This window comes from Sapajus apella, unplaced genomic scaffold (assembly GCF_009761245.1).
Source record: "Sapajus apella isolate SASKATOON/1434 unplaced genomic scaffold, GSC_monkey_1.0 scaffold53, whole genome shotgun sequence".
In the NCBI taxonomy this organism is placed as follows: domain Eukaryota; kingdom Metazoa; phylum Chordata; class Mammalia; order Primates; family Cebidae; genus Sapajus; species Sapajus apella.
Window position 1 is genome coordinate 15,589,582 of NW_022436993.1, and position 6,000 is coordinate 15,595,581.

Genomic DNA, 6,000 nt, shown 5'->3' on the forward strand with positions numbered 1-6,000 from the left:
CAGTACTTTAAAGATGTTACTCCTCTGTCTTCTAGCTTGCACTATTCCACCAAGAATGCTCCTATCTCTTCTTACCTTTGTTCTTATTTATATAATCTATATATTTTTTCTCTCATTGCTTTAAAATTTTTCATTATCACTGATTTCAAGCAGTTTAGTTATGGTGTAGCTTGGTATGGTTTTCTTTGTTTCCTGTACTTGTGGTTCCTTGAACTTCTTGGGTCTGTGGGTGTGTAGTTATCAAATTAGGAAAATCTTGACCTTTCTTTTTCTTTTTTTTTTTTTTTTTTTTGGCTGCTGGGTTCAGGCAATTCTCTTGCCTCAGCCTCCTGAGTAGCTGTGATGGCAGGCACGAACCACCACGCCCTGCTTATGTTTTGTATTTTTAGTAGAGACGGGGTTTCACCATGTTGACCAGGATGGTCTCGATCTCTTGACCTCGTGATCCACCCGCCTCGGCCTTCCAAAGTGCTGGGATTACAGGTGTGAGCCACCGCGCCTGGCCCTGACCTTTATTTTTCAATTATGTTTTCTCTTTTTTCTGTCTCCTCTCCTATAGGGACTCAATCACAATTATTTTAGGTTATTCAGTGTTGTCCCACAGCTCACTGATGCCCTATCCTTTTTGTTCTTCATTATTTTTTTTTCCTTTCCTTATGGATAATTTCTCTTGTTAGGTCTTCAAGTTCACTAATATTTTCTTCTACAGTGTCTAATAACTGTTAATTTCATTTAGAGATACCGTTTTTATCTCTCTATCTGGACATACTTTCTTTGTATCTGACATGTTCAATCTGTCTTCTAGCTTGTTGAACGTATGAAATACAGTTAAAATAACTGTTTCAATGTCCTTGTCTACCAATTTTGTCATTTGTCATTTCTGAGTTGGTTTCACTTGATGGCAGTTGATTGACCTCCTTTGCATGTCTGATAATTTTTCTACTTCTTTGCCTGCCTGCTCATGTTTTATTGGATGTGTCCTAGATATTTTTGTATTATAAATATCATTAAGCTTTGTCCTGGGATGCAGTTAAGTTACTTGGAAATAGTTTCATCTTTCAAAGGATGCTTTGTTAGGAGGTATGAGAGCAGCCTTTAATCTAGGGCTAATTTTTCCTAATACTGAGGCAGTACCCTTTTGGACTCTATCTGATAAAGTAGAGTCATAGAAGATTCTTCAGTCTCGTGGGTATACAGACTATTCCTGGTCCCATGAACTTCTCTGTGAGTCTCAGTCCCTTTCAGTAGTTATTTTTTCAGTCTTACCTAGTTTCCTCACACATAGGGGCTGATCAGTGTTCAGGTGAACATTTTGTTTCCTTATACATAGGAGATGATCAGTACTCAGCTGAATGTTCAAGGAAAGTCTGCAAATCTTTTGAAGTCTATCTTTGTGCTGGTTTCTCCTCTCTGGTACTCTGTCCTGGGAACTCTAGCTGCCTTGGGTAGAGTTTTATCAGACTCTCAGCTCTCATCTTCAACTCAGGGAGATGCTTGGTCCTGCCTGGCTTCTCTCTTATTTGGCCACAGCCTGGAAAATCTCTTTACACAGTAAGCTAGGGCAGTTGTAGAGCTCCGTTTTTTTTGTCTGCTCTCAATCAGGGATTATTTTCCTATACCGGCTAATGTCCAGCGTTTGAAAACTATTGTTTCAATATTGTTTGCTTGAATCTTTAGTTACTTTGGGTCACTGATACAATACTTCATCTCATCCAGAGGAGGTTTACATTGTTTAGTGATCAGAATATCCTTTATTCAGTTACTCATATGTCTTAGATTTTTTTCATATTAATGCATTAGTGCCATCTAATTCTTTTCAGTTACTATATAGTAACATCCTGTTGTATGATTGTGCTATAATTTACTTGTCCTTTGTTGATTAACACTTAGTATTTCTGGTTTTTGGCTATTATTGTCAGTGCTGTAATAAAATCTCTGAACCTATTTCTTTCTGTATACGTGCTAGTATTTACAGGATACATTCCTAGAAATAGAATTCTTGGGTTAAGAGAATATATGCATTTTAAATTTCAACATATAATGCCATATTTTCTATTAAATAAACCTATACCAACCCAAGTGCCCATCAATGATAGACACTAGATAGAGAAAATGTAGTACATATATACCATGGAATACTATGCAGCCATAAAAAAAGAATCAGTTCATGTCCTTTGCAGGGAAATGGATGAAATTAGAAGCCATCATCCTCAGCAAACTAACACAGGAAAAAAAACAAACAGTGCATGTTCTCAGTTGTAACTGGGAATTGAGCAATGAGAACACATGGACACAGGGAGGGGAACAACACACAGTGGGGCCTGTTGTGGGGTAGGGGGCAAGGAGAGGGAGAGCATTAGGACAAATACCTAATGCATGTGGGATTTAAAACCTAGATGAAGTGTTGGTAAGTACAGCAAACCACCACCGTTACCTATGTAACAAACCTGCCCATTCTGCACGTGTCTTGGAACTTAAAATAATAAAAAAAAGAAATGTACGCACCACTAAATATATGAGAATGACTATTTCTTTACACTCTTACCATATTGCAATTTTTAATTTTTAAATTTGAAGTCAGGTTTTAGCATCTTTACGTTTATTGGCTGTTTCATAAATGTATTATTTTCCCTGTGAGATTCCTATTTGAACCTTTTATACTCCCCACCCTCTGCCCTTTATCCTCTAGTATCTGTAAAAAAAAAAAAAAAAAATTGATTTATAAAAGTACTTTGGGAGGCCGAGGTAGGTGGATCACTTGAAGTCAGAAGTTCTAGACCAGCCTGGCCAACATGGTGAAACCTCATCTCTACTAAAATTACAAAAATTAGCCAGGCGTTGTGGAGTGTGCCTATAATCCCTGCTACTGGGGAGGCTGAAGTGAGAGAAATTGCTTGAACCCAGGGGGCGGAGGTTGCAGTGAGCTGAGATTGCACTCTCCCCAGGTGACAGAGTGAGATTCCATCTATTAAAAAAAGCACTTTGTATATTAAGGAAATTATACTTTTAATATGCATTGCCATATGCCTCCTCTCTTTTTCTCTTGTTCAGTGCCTCTAATTTTCCTATTTTTATTGCTTTTGACTTGGTAGTGTTTTTGCCTCTCAGAAATTGAATTTCTTTTTTATGATTCATGTTATTTTTTAGATACACAAAATATTTATACATATTATAGTTTAAAAAGTGAAAGTTGGCCAGGTACAGTGGCTCATGCCTGTAATCCCAGCACTTTGGGAGGCCGAGGCTGGCGGATCACGAGGTCAGGAGACCGAGATCATCCTGGCCAACATGGTGAAACCCTGTCTCTACTAAAATACAAAAAATTAGCCGGCGTGGTAGTACGTGTAGTCCCAGCTACTTGGGAGGCTAAGGCAGGGGAATGGCTTGAATCGGGGAGGTGGAGATTGCAGTAAGCTGAGATCATACCACTGCACTCCAGCCTTGTGATAGAGTGAGACTAACTTAGATAAGATATTATTTTGCATGATTTCCTTTATTGTTTCAATATTGTATTTTTGAGCACTTTCTGAGTCAGTTCATGTAGATACATCTCATTCCTTTTAACACCTGGGTAGTCTTAGTATTAGTGTTAGTCTTTTCAGGCTGCTTTAACAAAATACCCTAGACTGGGCAATTTATTTATTTTATTTTTTTTTTAGAGATGGGGTTTCACCATGTTGGCCAGGCTGGTCTTGAACTCCTGACCTTAGGTGATCCGCCCACCTTGGTCTCCCAAAGTGCTGGGAATACAGGTGTGAGCCACCACCCCCTGCTGACTGGGCAATTTATGAACAACAGAAATGTATTGCTCACAGCCTGGAGTCTGGGAAGTCTAAGATCAAGGTGCCAGCCAAGTTGGTATCTGGTGAGGACTCTCTGCTTCATAGATGGGTGGGTTAGTGGGGCTCAGAGTTCTAATCCTGTAATCACTTGGTCTTTCTGGTGACTAACTTCATCCTGAGACTATATAGAGACTCCACCCTCAGTCACCTCAGTAGCATCAGCTGATGTGTGATCAAAAAGGGGTTTATTAGGAATAACAAAAAACATTCCTGTCAGGAAATTCCAAGGGTTTTAGGAGGTCTGCCAGGAACCAAGAACTAATACCAAATATATTTCTTATTATACCATGCTTTATATATTATAGATGTATTCTTTAAAGTAAATATTGTCAATATTGTCTTCTGGTTTTTTGCTTTTGTTTATACTTTTCATTAAACAGTAGTTGTACATATGTCAGTGTTTTTCTTTTTTGTGTATGGCTTTAGTGTCCTAATAAGTCTGTTTAAATATATCTTCTGTAAGGAAAGAAAGGAGTTTCAAGGAGCTAGTGTTGTTTTTTTTTTGATGTTATTTTCCTAAATGACATTTAAAGAATAATCTAACTTTTCTTAGGGTTAATTTTAATCTACATAATTATTCTATTTATAATTCTTGTTTGGAGAGAAGTATGTGAGAATAGATAAGTTCATGAATGGGCTCATGATTATGAAGTAGGAAATTAATTCTTTTCAGTGTTCTGAGTTTGTGATCTGTAGTTGTAAGTACTGCATGTATGTAAATATGTGCATAGGTTCCACTCTCTAATAAGAAATCTATACATTTTATCTTTCTTCCCTTCTTTTCCAGTTATTTATCAATTGACTGACATTTATGGCGTACAAGAAAATAAAGGCTGAGGGTGGTTACGCATGCCTGTAATACCAGCACTTTGAGAGGCTGAGGCCGGTGGATCCCTTGAACTTAAGAGTTTGAGACCGGCCTGGGCAACATGATGAAACCCCATCTCTACTAAAAATAGAAAAAAGTAGCTGGGTTTGGTGATGCGTGCCTGTAGTTTCAGCTACTCAAGAGGCTGAGGCAGGAGGATTGTGTGAGCCCAGGATTTCGAGGCTACAGTAAGCCATGATCATGTCACTGCACTTCAGCCTGGGCAACAGAGTGAAACCCTGTCTTAATTTAAAAAATAAATAAATAAAGGCCAGGCATGATGGCTCATGCCTGGAATCCTAGCACTTTGGGAAGCCAAGGCGGGTGGATTACCTGAGGTCAGGAGTTTGAGATCAGCCTGTCCAACATGGCAAAACTCCGTCTCTACTAAAAATACAAAATTTTAGCCCAGTGTGATGGCGGGCACCTCTATTCCCAGCTACTTGGGAGGCTGAGGCAGGAGAATTGTTTGAACTTGGGAGGCAGAGGTTGCAGTGAGCTGACATTGTGCCATTGCACTTCAGCCCTGGTGACAGAGCAAGACTCTGTCTCAAAAGAAAAAAGAAAATTTCAGGAGTGTCTAAATTTATAATAGCAAGGGGGAAGTTAAGCCTTGGAGACAGAATTATATAATGTGTATATTCCTTTCCCAAAAAAGACCACCTCTACTAATCAGATAGTTATAACTGCATTAAGCCTTATGTGGAAAGATGTTGAAATTAAACTTTGTCTATATAAACAATCTCAAACTTCTACACTTTGGAACACTGACTTCTGTTCTTTGGAATCTGTGCTTCCTGGGAGGCTGTCCTCAAACTTTGCAATTGAATAAACTCTCCTTAAAACTAGATTCTGACCCTTTTGATTATTGTAGGTTGAAAATACCATGTAGGTTGGCAATGTACCATGTGCCAAGGATTATGCCAAAGGAGGGATGCTTCTTAATTAAAGGTTTATGGTTTGTTTTTGGAGATATAAATGGTATATAAGTGTGATGTAAATAGTATATCGGATTATGAGTTACCCAAAAAAAAAAAAATGCTTCTTAAGGGAGGTTGGACTTTAAACTGGATATCTTAGGAGTGGCCAGGCTTATATATTTTATTTTTTGATTTTAAGTTTCACGAAAATAGACCTAATTTATCAAATGGCTACTTAATCTCATATTAATTGCTTAAAACAAATTTAAGAGAAAAAAATCTTTACGCTGTTTTCTAGTCTGTTTTGTTATAGAGCTTTACTTAAAAAACAATTTTTTTTTTTTTTTTTTTTTTTTTTTTTTTTTTTTTT

General features: G+C 37.8%; 1 protein-coding gene across 4 annotated transcripts in view; it reads left to right on the forward strand.

Annotated features, from left to right (window-relative positions):
• The window catches only part of UPF2 (UPF2 regulator of nonsense mediated mRNA decay), a 124,843-nt gene that overhangs the window by 28,100 nt on the left and 90,743 nt on the right, over positions 1-6,000 (forward strand). The gene's annotated exons all lie outside the window — the stretch shown is intronic.